Source organism: Pseudophryne corroboree, chromosome 10, assembly GCF_028390025.1.
Source record: "Pseudophryne corroboree isolate aPseCor3 chromosome 10, aPseCor3.hap2, whole genome shotgun sequence".
NCBI lineage: Eukaryota > Metazoa > Chordata > Amphibia > Anura > Myobatrachidae > Pseudophryne > Pseudophryne corroboree.
In genome coordinates, this window is record NC_086453.1 from 61,391,894 (window position 1) to 61,408,297 (window position 16,404).

Here is a 16,404-nt window from a genome sequence, read left to right on the forward strand (position 1 = left end):
AGCCGCGCAGGGCGGACACAGGGGGACACTACCCCTGGGGGTGCTGCGACAGCCTCCAGGCGCAGAGGCACACGCAGCACCACCCGGACACTGGCCGCAGGTGGGGGGCAAGGCGGGTCCACTGGGGGGAATATTTTGTCAGCCTCCAGGGGCACGTCTCCCCCCAATACTGTTCAACCCATTCCCGCTGATAGTCCCCTACAGGATCGCGAGGTGCATCCGGCAGCGGCACGTGCGCTCTTCTCGCCACGCGGCCCCCGGGCACGGCGTGCCGAGAGGCGCGGTGCTGCTGCGCCCAGCCTGGGGGAGACCGCATTGATTTATGCTCGCCCTGCATTAGGTGCCCCCCGTCCGGTCGGCAGCCCCCTCGCGGTTGTTGGCCGGTCCCGGGTGGGCGCTGGGCGCAGGACGAGACGCACAGCTTCAGGTACTGCGCATCCGGCTGGTGCTGCGGGGCCTTTGGCCGCCGGCGCACCTGCGACCAGGAGCGTGGTCCTCCCTATTGCTCCTGCGACAGTGGCCGCTCCTGTGGACGGGGACACGGCGGCTGTTTCTGCACTGCTGGTCTCGGTTATAGGAATTCTTACTCCCCTGTTGACGGCTCGGTCATCTTCAAGTGGCTCGGCGGGCCAGTTCGGTGACTTGCGGTCTGCACTCACCCCACTGGTCGCTCAGCTGACGTCGTTATGCGCCGCTCCCCCTTCTGCGGCAGGTCAGCAGCCGCTTGTTTCCACTGGGTCCGCTGCACAGGCGCCTGCACTTAACCACTTGCCAGACTCTTCGCTGGCACTTTCTGTTCCCTCTCCTGTTGCAGATCCACGGATACGGGATCGTATCAATAGCGGATCTTACGTGGATGTCTTCGCATTAACATCCAAGTCCCGCAAGGCTTTGGTGGCGGCCAAGAAAAAGAGTGGGATAGGTGAGGACGCATATAGGTCCTATGTTAACTGGCTTAAGGGGTTCTACACATTCGCAGCCTGTTACGTGGAGACTCGCCCGGAAGAGGCCATGAACATCGTGCGCTACCTGCACATGATTCATGGTCTGTTCATCTCTAACAGGCCTCTCGCCTGGCTTCGGTACGACACGGAGTTCAGGCGTAAACAGCACGGTCTCCATTTCCTGGCTTTCAGTGTCAAAGATGTGGAAGTATGGCTTGAGGTTACGGAGGGCTCCCTCGAGCTTCCAGGAGCCTCTATGGCCCAGCCCGTTAGCACGTCCGCTAGGGGCTCCTTTCGGGCCACCGCGGGACGAGGGTCCAAAGGTCGTTGTTTTGCCTTTAACAACGGCAATTGCGGATCTGGGTCCAAATGTCGCTTCCGGCACAGCTGCCTGCGCTGCGGAGCTTCCCACCCGGCTAAGGAATGTCCCAAACCTGCCGGTGCGGGTCCGGGTGGCAGATCCCCCGGCGTTACTAGTGCTAAGTAAAGCCCCCTCCCCTGTCTGGCTGGACGCCATGCGCAAATGGCTTACTTCGTACCCACTTCGCCCTCAGGCCCAATTTTTGCTGGAAGGTTTTACCGAGGGATTTCACCTCCCCATTAGCGGCGAGGTCCCTTACTCAGCTCCTCAGAACTTGCGCTCGGCCAGAGAGCTTCCCCTCGTTCTGCAGGGTAAAGTGGCCAAGGAAGTGCAGCTGGGACGCATGGCCGGCCCCTTCGCTGCACCCCCTTTGCCAAATTTGGTTTTATCCCCAGTTGGAGTGGTCCCTAAGAAAACTCCTGGCAAATTTAGGCTAATCCAGCATCTGTCTTACCCCCATGGCGCGTCTGTTAACGATGCGATCCCCGAGGCGCTATCCTCGGTTACGTATCAATCATTTGATGACGCTTTGAAATTAGTCCGGGCGGCGGGCCCCCATGCGTTATTGGGTAAAGTTGATGTGGAATCTGCATTTCGTCTTTTGCCATTGCACCCTGATTCGTTTCGTTTCATGGGCTTTAGGCTGGATGACGGTTTTTACATCGACAAATGCCTGCCCATGGGTTGCTCAGTCTCCTGTGCTTATTTCAAGGCTTTTAGTTCATTTCTCCATTGGTGCGTTAGCGCTGGGACGGGGGAATCGGGAGTCGCACATTATCTGGACGATTTCCTGTGCATCGGGCCTTGCGGCTCGGACAGGTGTGCTCGGCTGCTCTTCTCCTTGAAAGCACTTTTTTCCGAGTTCGGGGTACCAATCGCTCCGGATAAATGTGAGGGTCCTTGCACCCGCCTCTCGTATCTAGGCATCGAACTGGATACTGAGGCGGGATGCTGCCGATTGCCCTTAGACAAAGTTGCCAAGTTGCGTGTGTGTATTGAGAGGGCATTCGCAGGTGGCAAGGTTACCTTGCGCCAGTGCCAATCCCTTCTCAGTCTTTTCAATTTTGCATGCAGGGTCATTCCCATGGGTAGAATCTTTTGTCGCAAATTGGAGCGGGCGACGGCTGGCGCTCGTAGGCCGCATCACTTCATTAGATTGTCTCATGAGATTTGCAGGGACCTGCGAGTTTGGGATGCCTTTCTGCATGAGTTTAATGGCATAGCCATTTGGCTGTCTGAGGCGGTCCACAGCCCAGGTATCCAGTTGTTCACCGACGCGTCGGGTTCCTGGGGATACGGTGCGTACCTCGATGGTGCATGGTCCGCTGCCCCTTGGCCGGTCTCCTGGTTCCGGCAGGGTTTAACCCGCAACCTTTTGTTGCTGGAACTGTTTCCCATTGTCGTTGCATTGGAGCTGTGGGGGGAGCGGATCAAAGACCAGCACGTGGTCTTCTGGTGTGACAATCTGGGCGTGGTTCAGGCGATCAATGGGCAGCGATCTTCCTCGCTTCCAGTTCTTCGCTTGTTGGCCCACCTGGTCTTGCTCTGTTTGCGTCTGAATGTTCACTTCATTGTGCGGCACGTCCCAGGGGTTGACAACAGCATTGCCGATGCTCTCTCTAGACAACAGTGGGCTCGGTTTCGCGCGTTGGCCCCTGCTGCAGCGCTTACAGGTGACGTATGCCCTTCTCATTGCTGGCAGGTTATATGGCTGGGATAACTGCTTTGGCCAGCCAGTCGGTGGCTCCAGCCACGCTGGTGAAATATCGGGCGGCGTTCCATCGATGGGAGGCATTCATTGCGCACAGGCGAAACGAAGGTAAGCCTTCCTTTCGACTACTGTTGGCTTTTGTCTGGCGTATGTACGAAGCTGGGAGGTCGCGCGCAGTTGTCAGCCAGATGCTGGCAGGTATCTCCTTTTTTCTGCGCTTACAGGGTAGCCATGATTTCACTAAAAGCTTTTTGGTGAGACGTTGTTTGCAGGGCTGGGCTCGTGGCACCCCTGTGTCTGTGGACAACAGGCGTCCTATATCGGTTGCGCTGCTGGCTGGCCTGATGGAGGTCTTACCATCCGTTTGCGATTCTCAGTATGAGGTGTTGCTTTTCCGGCTTGCCTTTGCTATGGCTTTTTACGGAGCCTTTCGGATCGGCGAGTTGGTGGCCCCCTCCAGGTCCGCGGCCCCTCCTTTGCTTGAGTCCCATGTGTTGCTGGCGGATGCGTTACTGTGCAAATTAAGCCGTTCTAAGACGGATCAGTTGGGGCGTGGGCATTGGATTACCTTGCCTGCCTGCCCTAACACTAGCATCTGCCCCGTAACCTTGGCACGCGTGTATGGTGACTCCCGGCCACGTGGTGGCGGAGCATGGCTTGTCCACCTCGATGGGTCACCTTTGACGTTGTACCAATTCCGGTGGGTATTTAAGCAATGCATCCTTGCGTTGGGATTGTCGCCATCACTGTATGGTACACATTTCTTTCGCATTGGTGCTGCGACAACAGCCGCCTCATTGGGTTTTTCTGAGACTGAGATTAAAGCGCTTGGTCGATGGAAATCCAATGCCTACAAGTGCTATGTCAGGTGATTCCCTTGTCCAGTTTACGGCAGGCCTTCTTCTGGTTTGCCTCAAATTTTTCTTGTTCTCCTTGGTTTCTTTTCAGTTCACTCGTGGGACGATGGGATGGCGTGCCGGCGGGTCGGTGTTGGGGGGCCCTCGCCAGCCGCTACATTGGCGGGCTGCGGGAGTGCCTTGGCTCTGACTCGTTGACCCGTCTTTTCGTCTCTCCTCGACTGGACTCGACCTGTAGCCTTTTTTGGCCACTCGTCACCGTTTGTACGGTGGGGGTCCCGTTGGATTTTGCCCTGCTTTTCTCCTGAGATCCCAGAGAGTGCTATTGGCCTGCGCCCTCTGCGGCAGGTTTTGCAGGTTTTCACTTCAGGAAAGGTCATTCCCCTCCCCGCCCCTTACTCGTTTTTAGGACGCCCATTTCAGTAGACCTGATGGCGTCTCTTTTTTGTCTTATGAGGGCATTTGTTTAGGTTGGAAGGTAGTTTCCGAGTTCTTTATAGGTCAGTTTTAGTTAGTCATTGTTAGTCAGGGTATGGTGGCGGCACCGGCTCCTTACAGGCCGGTGTGTGGCGGGAAAGAACGGCAGTTACAGTGGCTATTGCGCCGCTGTTTGTGGGTGCGCTCTTTGTCCAATACATCGTTTACTCTGGCCCTCCTTACCGGGGGTCATTGGGGCTCGGCTGTCTGGCCGGCTCTATTATGGTGTATTGGGGAGAGAGTTGGAAACTCAGCACTTATTGGCGTAAGCCAATGAGATAAAGAAGTCATGTCGTGGACATGCGTAGCGGCAATAAGTCGTAATGTCACTGTTGGTCTGGCCGTTCTTTCTTATTGCCACCATACTTAGTTTAAATATATCATAATAAATAACGGTTGACCGATTTTAATGGCATTTCAGTGGTCCGTGTCGTTATTTCTCTGTGTCATTTATTTCTAGATAAGTTAAGTTAGTTCACAGTTATTTGTAAGGTTATTGTGTAATGATGTCATGCGGTCCGACATCAGATGATAGAAGCTTTATGTCCATTACTCGTTATACTACACAACGTAACACCCATTATGCCACACACCGTAATGCCCATTATGCAATATGCCATACACCGTAATGCCTATTACACATTATACCACACACCGTAATGTCCATTACTTGTTATGCTACACAACGTAACACCCATTATGCCACACACCGTAACGTCAATGACATATTATGCCGCACACAGTTATGGCCCTGACACCATTTTATGCCCCACACATAATAATGCCCCTTACAAATGATGCCACACAGTAAGGCTTCTAATTACTTTTAAATTACCTGCCTGTTGTCAGGGGTCTCATGCTCGTTACCAAGGGTTTCATGCATGTTGTCAGGGGTTTCATGCTCTGGGTTCTATGCTCTCCGGGGTCTCCTGCGTGTTGCCAGGGACTTCATGCGCTTTGCCAGGTGCACTTTGCACTTTCATGCGCTTTTCAGCACTTTGCCTAGGGTTTCATGCGCGTTGTAAGGGGTCTCCTGCACGTCGCAAGGGGTCTCCTGCACGTCGCCAGGGGTTTAACGTGCGATGCCAGGGGTCTTCCGTCCGCAGCCCTAGTAAAGTATGGGAGAGTGGGTGCCGGTATCATTAAGTAGACTAGTAGCCCCCGCAGTAGATTGAGACGCGCTGGGGGCTGCAGAAGCGCTTCTATGTAGATTGCAGTGTAAAAAGTCTTAAAATGCCCGCTGCCGGGGAGACAGGCGCTAGAGGTCAAAAGTAACCTCTAGCGTCTGTCTCCTCCTTGGCGGCGGCCATTTTTGGTGTGTTTTTTACATTGCAATGTACACGGAAGCGCTTCCGCAGCCCCCAGTGCGTCTCAATCTACTGCAGTGCAGTCTGCGGCGGCTAGCTATACTGGGTGGCTGGTTCTGTGGGTGCTCCTCATTGTCCGTGGGTGCTCGGGCTCGGGAGCACCCACGGAATCGTCGCCTATGTTCCCTACCACATGTACACGCACACACATTCACACTAGGGTTAATGTTGTTGGGAGCCAATTAATCTACCAATATATTTTTGGCTTGTGGGAGGAAACCGTAGTACATGGAGGAAACCCACACATGTACGGGGAGAATATACAAACTCCACACAGTTAGGGCCATTGTGGGAATCAAACCCATGATCTCAGTGCTGTGAGGCAGTAATGCTAGCCATTACATCATCCGTACTGCCCCAACAATATTGGTTATAGGGATATGTAGTGGTTGATGATATAGTTGAACTACAGTACTTTGCACTTTAACATATAATGAAAGTACATTTTCTACTTCTAATGTTCCTGACTGGAGTCCTTAATAATAATAATAATAATAATAATAATAATAATGCATTATGAAAGCATTTTCCTTGCTATAGTCACATTGTATGTAGGATTGGGTCCCCACGACTGTTTCACAGTTGGGTTAAATCAGAGTGTTAGAAGTGTCAACGTCATTAAGACTACAGAGTATTGGCAGTCTCCTGAATGGACGGTGAGTGTAATGCTTAATTACTGCCTCTCCCAGTGCCTCACTCATATATAACCTCGCTGACTGCCTCAGACTTGCTAGATACTGTAAGTCACTTCCCCTGTCGCTCCTTCTCTTTGCAGGGAGCCTGTGTGCCTTTCACCGTGGATAGGCAGCTCAGTACATTCGTACAGAGTACAGCCCTCATGCCCACTTCTGTAACTGACCCAGCCGTCTGGTTTAGGACTCATCCCTGTCTGGACCTCACATCTGCGGGGGCTGCCTCTCTCAAGAGGCCTCACCTTTGGTCTGCATGGAAACTACACCTTTCGTTAGTGGAGAGTGCCACTAAGAGACCAGCGTGAAGCTCCCACAGTGTCTACTCAGGTACCACTGGCTCTCCACACTAGGGATGGCTATTGACCATCATTGGTTTCAAGCGATCAATGGTTAAGGACCAATGTCAGAGAGTTTTGCCATTAAGGACAGAGAACCAATGGTTCTCCACCATCAATGGTAGAGAGTATCCAAGTTTTTTTATTAGCTTCTACTTCATGTCAGGATTTGTAGCCTAGCTCTGCCCCCCAATGTGCCCCAAAGCTCCGCCCCCAGGTTTTGATTGGCCAGCAGCTTAGTAAGTGATAGAGCATCAGTGACCATTGGTGGGTGAAACCACAGGTTTCCCTATGGTTTTATCCGATTGAGGTTAGCCACCGATGGTACCATTGATGGTGACCATCAATGGTTAACCCACTGATAGCTATCCCTACTCCTCAGCATTCAACTGCCACACTCGGCTTCCCGATCAGTCTTTTATATTAGGACCTGCGCATTGCTTCTGGCTCACACTTTCCGTCTGTTTCTGCATCCAGGACCTTCCAGCACCTTCAGTGTCTTGAGAGGAGAATGCAGTTAACTACAATGCATTGCGCACCTACAGTCACAGTCCCACAGGGCTGCAAACAAAAATGTGCAAGTCCGGCACTAGAAGGAGGTGCGAGATTGGGTGCCATTGCCAGCATTTACACGCCACTGCATCAGCAACTCGCACTCTAACACAGGGAATAGAATTGCCCCCATAGACTTGAGCCCATTATCCCTCAAAGGCAGGAATTTAGTATAGTCCCGTTTTGCTTCAACCAACATTGGGGGTCATTCCGAGTTGATCGTAGCTGTTCTAAATTTAGCACAGCTACGATCAGGCACTCAGACATGCGGGGGGACGCCCAGCACAGGGCTAGTCCGCCCCGCATGTCAGTGCCGCCCACCCTGCAGAAGTGCAAAAGCATCGCACAGCGGCGATGCTTTTGCATTTCAGGAGTACCTCCCGGCCAGTGCAGCTCCTGTAGCTGGCTGGGAGAACCTCTTTGCTTGCTGGGTCGCAGCGGCTGCGTGTGACGTCACGCAGCCGCCGCGCCCCCCGCCCCCAATGGTCCGGCCACGCTTGCGTTGGCCGGACCGCGCCCCCTAAAGGGCGGTTTAATGCCGCCGTCCAGCCCCCTCCCGCCCAGCGACCGCCTCTGCCTGTCAATCAGGCAGAGGCGATCGCTAGGCAACGACAGCCTTCGGCCGTCTGGCATGCGCCGGCGCGCTGCGAATAGTTTTGTGGTGCACATGATGGGGTACACTTTGTAAATGACCCTCGGATGCATAATTTGATAGGTAGATAATGCAGGCAGGGTGTGTAAGTTATTTCTAACATTTTTAGGTTCTATTAAGTAAAATATACCCAAGGGTTCTGTAGGCATGACGTAAATAGATATTTAAAAATGTAAATTAAAGTATACAAATATATCTGTACAGTACTTCCATCCAAAAATCTTGTTCTAGTTAGTAAAAATTGCCCAAAAAATATATATTTTGATTTTTTGATAAATACATCTAAAAAAAATGCCAAAACTTAAAATATGTTAAAATTATTGACTAATTATAAAAATAATTTATTTTAAAAAATGTCTTGGTGGAAATACTGCAGTGCTCAGTTATCCCCGTTGCTGATATGGTATTTTCTGCCAAAACACTGCGTAAAGTGCTTGGGGCGTCTATTAATTATAAGCAAAAAGCCCAGGGTTTTCCTTTTTATGAAAACGTTCTTCCTGCTGATGGCTATTGCTGATTACTGCAGGCGGTAGAAATTCATGGTATATTTTTACATTAACATTTACTTTAAATAGTAAATACTCCCAGTAGCATAAGAAGCACCATCCTATTAAATAAACACTTAAATAAACACTTGGTACTATATGCATGCAGGTCTCTGTGTGACCGCACCTTCCTTCTGTAACATAATAGGACATGACATTTAATCTTCCAGTTATGGTCTGCAGGTATTCTCACACCCTGCACCCACTGAATATACTTACCTTGCAGCCGCTGCTGAAGAGAACTCTGGTGAAAGTAGTGCTGGTGCCATTTTGCTGAGTATACGTGCTTGGCCCCTCTCCTCTTACCAGACTCCCCTAAGTACGGAGCTCCTGACATCCACCAGCTGCAGCACAGGGGAGATGTATCAAGCCTTGGAGACAAAGAACCAGCCAATCAGCTTTTAACTGTCATGTTACAGGCTGTGTTTGAAAAATAATAGGTGATTAGGCGGTAGGGGGGTGCCGGCAAACTGCCCAATCAGCAGCAGTGATCAGCTGCACGGTAAGCACTGGGGGCGGGAACAAGGAAGCAAAGGGACCAATAGGTCCCTCTGAGAGTGGCAGCTTCTTTTAGCAGATGCTCACTGGGCATTTTTGGGTTCCACTTTCCCCCATACTCCTATGTGAGCAGTTCTTACACTGGCACCAGGAAGAAAAGTTCTGCCTGCAGCACCCGGGCGACTCTACAGGCTTCAGGGTGCCGGTCCAGGCAGCATGTAGATTCAATAAAAAGAAAAGTCCCTAGCGCTAAAAACAGCTACCAAGCCTGTTTGGTTATATCCAGGGATGGACTGGGGACTTCGTCCGGCCCTGGCATGCGCGTGAGAAAGGGGGCGCGCGCGTCATGTAAAGGGTGCGCGGACACTGCAAATGGGGGCGTATCGCGATCAGGGGGCATGGACTCGCGGCACGCCCCCATATTGCTTAGCAACGGGGCACGCCTTTTGTGGTGGTGGCAGCTGGGGACAAACCAGAGAGCCAGAAGCTGCGCTGAGCGCAGCCTTCCCTGCTCTCTGTGGAACGGATCGGTCGGCCAGACCGTCGGCCCTTCTGGCATGTGCCAGATGGCCAGTTCGGCCCTGGTTATATCTATATATTTACATATGTATACAGTGCATCTGGAAAGTATTCACAGCGCTTCACTTTTTCCACATTTTGTTATGTGACAGCCTTAATCCAAAATGGAATAAATTAATTTTTTCCTTCAAAATTCTACACACAATACCCCATAATGGCAACGTGAAAAAAGTTTTTTTTTAGATTTTTGCTAATATATTAAAAATAAAAAACTAAGAAATCACATGTACATAAGTATTCACAGCCTTTGCTCAATATTTTGTTGATGCACCTTTGGCAGCAATTTCAGCCTCAATTCATTTTGAATATGATGCCACAAGCTTGGCACACCTATCTTTGGTCAGTTTTACCCATTCCTCTTTGCAGCACCTCTCAAGCTCCATCAGGTTGGATGGGAAGCGTCGGTGCACAGCCATTTTCAGATATGTCCAGAGATATTAAATCGGATTCAAGTCTGGGCTCTGGCTGGGCCACTCAAGGACATTCACAGCGTTGTCCTGAAGCCACTCCTTTGATATCTTGACTGTGTGCATAGGTTCGTTGCCCACCTGAAAGATGAACCGTCACCCCAGTCTGAGGTCAAGAGCGCTTGGAGCAGGTTTTCATCCAGGATGTCTCTGTACATTGCTGCATTCATCTTTCCCTCTATCCTGACTAGTTTCCCAGTTCCTGCCGCTGAAAACACCCCCAAAGCATGATGCTGCCACCACCATGCTTCACAGTAGGGATGGTATTGGCCTGGTGATGAGCGGTGCCTGGCATTCACGCCATGGAGTTCAATCTTTGTCTCATCAGAACAGAGAATCTTGTTTCTCATGGTCTGAGAGTCCTTCAGGTGCATTTTGGCAAACTCCAGGTGGGCTGCCATGTGCTTTTTACTAAGGAGTGGCTTCCGTCTGGCCACTCTACCATACAGGCCTGATTGGTGGATTGCTGCAGAGATGGTTGTCCTTCTGGAAGGTTCTCCTCTATCCACAGAGGAATGCTGTAGCTCTGAGTGACCATCAGGTTTTTGGTCACCTCCCTAACTAGGGCCCTTCTCCATCAATCGCTCAGTTTAGATGGCCAGCTAGCTCTAGGAAGAGTCCTGGTGGTTCAGAACTTCTTCCATTTACGGATAATGGAGGCCACTGTGCTCATTGGGACCTTCAAAACAGCAGCAGATATTTTTCTGTACCCTTCCCCACATTTGTGCCTCGAGACAATCCTGTCTCGGAGGTCTACAGACAATTCCTTTGACGTCATGCTTGGTTTATTCTCAGACATGCACTGTCAAATGTGGGACCTTATATAGACAGATGTGTGCCTTTCCAAATTATGTCCAAACAACTGAATTTACCACAGGTGGACTCCAACTAAGCTGTAGTAACATCTCAAGGCAGGGGCACTTTAAGAGAGGAGGAGGCCCGTGTGCTTCCCCCTCCGTACGGGCCCCCTCCTCTCTGCAGGACGCTCAGACTCTACTGCGCATGCCCAGATCTCCAGGAAAATGGCGCGGCGTCCATTTTCCCAGAGATTTCTCTACTGTGCATGTGCAGAACTCAGTTAAAATGGCCTCCGTGCCATTTTCATGGGGTTTTAACAGCGCCGGTGACGTCGGCGCGGGACTCCGGAGGGGTGAGTATTAAAAAAATGGGTGTAGTGTGTGTGGTGTAGGCCCCCTCTGGACTCAGGGGCCCGTGTGCACTGCTCACACTGCAACCATTATAGAAACGCCAGTGTCTCAAGGATGATCAGTGGAAAAAGGATGCACCTGAGCTCAATTTTGAGCTTCATGGCAAAGGCTGTGAATACTTGTACATGTGATTTCTTAGTTTTTTATTTTTAATAAATTTGCAAAAATCTTAAAAAAAATGTTTATGTTGTCATTATGGGGTATTGTGTGTAGAATTTTGAGGGGGAAAATGAATGTATTCCATTTTGGAATAAGGCTGTAATATAACAAAATTTGGAAAAAGTGAAATGCTGTGAATCCTTTCTGGATGCACTGTACATCTCGTAAATAGCTGCTCCCACAATGGCAATACCGTAGTGCCAAAAAAAGGAATAATCAAAAACAGGAGGTGCAGTAATTCACATACCCAGGGAGCACATTAAAATAATTATTATAAAAGAGATGTATCATACACAATATCAACACATAGACAATTGTAACATACAAGAATAAATTATGCAAATATAATCATATCCCCTTTCTATTTGTTCCAATCGGCTAAAACTGATAAATAAACAGTTGATAATGGCACTGATCCATAGGCAGATGTTCAGTTCTTTGTATATTGTGCCAGAATTATTGCATCTTAGTTTTTTGACTCCACAATAAAATTGAACAGCTGCAATGTTTGACAGCAGAGGGAGAACGCAGGGTTCCGTATATACTATTCCAGCGCTGTGCTCCACTTCATAAATGTAACTGTTCCACAAAGTGATACAAGGGTACTTTACCCGCAGTCGGAGGATTGAGAATCGCTTTCAGTCCTTTTTTTCCCTCTAACCCTGGTAATGCCCGCAGTCCCTGATTGCTAGCAGAAGAGGAGATGTTTAATTTGAATAAAAACCCACTGGAAAGGAAGGGGTTCAGATGTCCATCCAGAAAAGCTTACTTTCTTACGCATTTCTCCGCAATAGTATAGTGGCACGTAGATTCATCTCTGAAGCTCATTGGTGCCATGTTAATTGATCATGCCTATATTAAATGACTTTGCAGGCAAATTTCTAAATGATGTCTTGGCTACTTCCATTCCTACGGAAGTAACATTAAACCTTTGCTCCAGCCTCGTCAGTTGCATAATACAATAAAAAAAAATAAGTTGTAATGACGAAAAAAAAACAAAGAATCATCTGGCCTCATCAGCCTGCTGTGCTGCCCCCCAGCAAGTGCTGCCACTAGGCATGTGCCTCAAGTGCCTAGTGGGAAATCCACCACTGCATCCAACTTAGTATATAAACCCCTTGTGTTCATTGTATATGAATTGCATAGTGATAGATGCACCGTGAGCTATACTATATGCTCATCTTGTCAGCTCTAAACACCTATATACTTACACGCTAGGGTTATTTTTGTTGGGATCCAATTAACCTAACAGTATATTTTTGGAATGTGGAAGGAAACCGGAGTACCCAGAGGAAGCCCATGTCAGTACGGGGAGAATATACCATCTCCACACTGTTAGGGCCATGGTGGGATGACCTCAGGTCTGTGAGGCAGTAATGCTAACCATTACACTGTTCAGAGTTGTTGAGTCAAGTTGCTGGGAACTTGGATAAAAGATTGTATAGACGGGTTGCGTTTATGTGACTGGCGGTCAGGAGACTGCCGGTATCGCAGCGTCTGAAACGTCCGCCGGTCACACCTACCCAACCCGTATAGACCTTCTGTTGGAAGTTGGATAGTGGGGGAGATTTACTACAGTGCAGTTTTGCAAAACTTTTGGAGATTTTATATGTGGTTTGAAAACCAAAATACCGAATCATACAGAAAATAGTATATTTTCAAACCGTACTGCGTTTTTAATCTGCCATCCCAACTTTTTTCAAATGTGAAGTATACTGCTGCAGGATATGTTTCTTCAAGTAACTCGAGAAGATTGTGAGGTAAACTTTACTGTGACCAGTACATAAAAGATTAACATCACATAACATACAAATAAAACCAATACGTTTCTACAATAGAGTACCCTGCTACATCTTATGAAACAGCGCCACCTACTGTGCCCTAGATAGTTTCTTGGTCAATACACAGCCTGTAACTGTTGCTATACTCCAGCTTCCCTTCTCAAGGGGCGGGCCTTAGTCTGTTTTCCTTTATAGCTTGTGATGCATTTCTCCAGGTAGAGACTTTGAACTGTACAACTTTGCAATCTGTGTTTAGGTGCATATACACTATGCGTTTTTGCCCAGTGTGTATGCACAGCGATGATGTGAACATCACTGGCAGGAAAATAGCTCAGTGCATACACACTGAGCGATTTTCACTGTGCCCAGCAATGTTCACGGGGGGTGAGGGGGGGGGGGGGGGGTGATCTACTTTCCACAGTAGGAGACTGTGGAAAGTGGTTCACACGGCTGGTAAAACAGCCCGACGGACAGCGGCGATGCAGGAGCATGCATCAGCACTCGCCGCTCATCGCCCAGCCGAGTTTGAGCTCAAAGTAGCTCAAAACGCCAAAAGTGAGCAACTTGGAGCTCAAAATCGGCTAGTGTGTATGGGCCTTTACATTTGGCTTTAAACATCCATTTGCACTGTATAACCATTCTCTCTGATGGTTGTTCAATAAGTATTTAAGGAATACCAGCGAGGTAGGTGATTCCTCCTCTGAGGGCCGGGAGAATAGAACCTGTGGCGAGTGCAGTGTGGTGACTGCAACAAGCCCACAAGGGGCTTCGTTGTGCCCGCCCCAACACCCCCCCCCCCCCTCCGCTGGCATTCTAATGGGTGGGATCTCGACGTCGGTATAATAAACGCCAGGATCCCGAATGCTGGGATCACATACTTATCTTCTTTGGAACTCTCGCTGCAGTCAGCAAGAATCCCATCCACAGCTGTTCTGTAGCGGCGATGCCTTTGCACTTCAAGAGTAGCTCCCGGCCAACGCAGCTTTAGCGTGCTGGACCAGGAGCTACTCATCGCTCCCTGGCGTCACGCAGCCGCTGCGGCCCACCCCCCGTTCGGTCCGGTCACGCCTGCGTTGGCCGGACCAAACCTACGAAGCAGCAGCCAAACGCCGCCGTTCTGCCCCCTCCCGCCCAGCGATCGCCTCTGCCTGTCAATCAGGCAGAGGCGATCGCATACCTGCTATGGCCTTCAGCCGTCTGGCATGTAGTGCGCCGGCGTATGCGCAGCAGGGACTTGTTCGCTCTGCTGCGTTAAAACGCAGCGAGCGAACGGGTCAGAATGACCCCCATGGTGTTTTTACCTCTCTTCTGGAAAATAATTTGTTTTGCAGGTAAGTAGCTATCATATGTAAGTAAGTAAGCTAGCATATCATATCATTGTTGCTTCACCCCAGGATTTTTCGGAAGATTAATCTGAAGTTTGTTAGAATGCATCTAATACAGTAATTCTCCTCAGGGTTCTGTTCTTCCTTTCAAATAATGCTTCCTGCTGTGGTGTATAAGGAAATTTACTGTTGATGCTTTATCTTGTGTTATCTTAAGAGGTTTTCTATTTTATGTCCTGGAAAATCACTTAATTGTTACTTTAAAATGTGAGTGGCTTTCGCTGATCCTTGTTACTCCACATTGTCCAGTAGTCCTGAAATTTGAATCAGAACCACTATATGTGTATATCTTGTACAGACCAACCTGCAGATGTGTCCTTATACATACCTCCCAACTGTCCCGATTTTCGCGGGACAGTCCCGTTTCTTGGGGACTGTCCCGCTGTCCCACCTCGTGGGCCGCAGTATCCCGCGGTGGAGAGGGGCAGTTGGTAGGCTCCTGTCACTGCTGCTCTGTGGAATAGATGCTGTGCGCTGTCCCCTTTCAAACAGGGCACACCCCTTTTTCGGGCGCACGCACTTATTCGCATCGCAGATGCAGCCAAACACCACTCACTGTGTACCACAGACGCTGGCCTGCGACTTTAACCACACAGCACAAATGCTGCACATCAAATTGATCGGTGTAAACTAGCAATGTAATTTTGTCACAAACGTTTGTTTTATTTACGCAAATAAGACGCACATTTTGAGCAAAAGAGATGCTGGATGCGACCAAGTTGACCGGGGCTGTTTGGGGCACTGAAGCCACCATATATGAGAGCATATCTGTATATAAAACTGCAGTCTACTGTATTAAGCCGGTGGTTCTCAAACTCGGTTCTCAGGACCCCATGCAGTTTATGTTTTCCAGGTCACCCTTGGATCTTTGAAATGTGACAGATGGTGATGTACCTGTGCCCAGCTAGGTGACATGGAAAATGTGAACTGTGTGGGGTCTGGGTTGGGTATGGATGACCAGTGGTTGGGATACCGCCAGTCACCATGCCGATGCCGGGTTCCCGGTGTTTAGATTGCAGAGGGGGAGGGGCGAGCGCAACGAAGCCCACGGGCTTGGTGGCTTGCCACAGGTTCTATTCCCACGAGTGGGAATAGTCCCTGTCAGTCGGCATGCCAACTATCGGGCGTTTTCACCGGGCGGGATTCCGGCGTCGGTATAGTGACCGCCGGATATAACTACATCCCGTCCTGAGTGCTGAGTTTGAGAACCACTGTATAAAGCTGCAGTTTGCATTACTATATTTCAAATTGCAGTTTTGATTCTGCAAGCATCGCCATCTCCCTTGTCTCTCAGAAGCCCAAGCCGCGTCAGCACCTTCTGAAACCCCCGATGACTTCCGCTCACATCACAGAGATGTATTGCCATGTACAGAAGCGTTGCCTGGCGTAACATTAGCGGCAGGCGTTAGGGTGCCCTAGGTGCGTGGTATGTCTACCTACATGCTACGAGTGTTCAACATTATTCTTCTATACATCAGAGATTGTGCAGCCATTTTGGGCTTCCTGTCCTGACAGCAGAAGATTGAAATTCTCATTCCCTATTGGCGGTCTCCATTCTGTTTTCCTGAGCATGTGCTGGGCCGGTGCATGAGCAGTGAAACATGGCGTGGGGTCTGCGGAGTGTATCACAGCGAGTGTTACCTCCCTCACATTACATTACATAAGCAGAAAGTTGTAATTAGACTCTGTCCAACCATTACACCTGCTGTACTTCTGTCAATAAAGTGTACAAGTTGTGGTTATCGTCTGTGCCAAGACGTCAAAGCTAATTATATTCCGAGTAACAGGAGCTTACCACGCTGTGGATGTGGCAGTGTTCCCGTTATTCCAAATG

General features: G+C 49.7%; 1 protein-coding gene across 1 annotated transcript in view; it reads left to right on the forward strand.

The window, feature by feature from the left end:
* Nucleotides 1–16,404, forward strand: part of LOC134966004 (circularly permutated Ras protein 1-like) — a 231,235-nt gene that overhangs the window by 75,381 nt on the left and 139,450 nt on the right. The window lies entirely within an intron of this gene.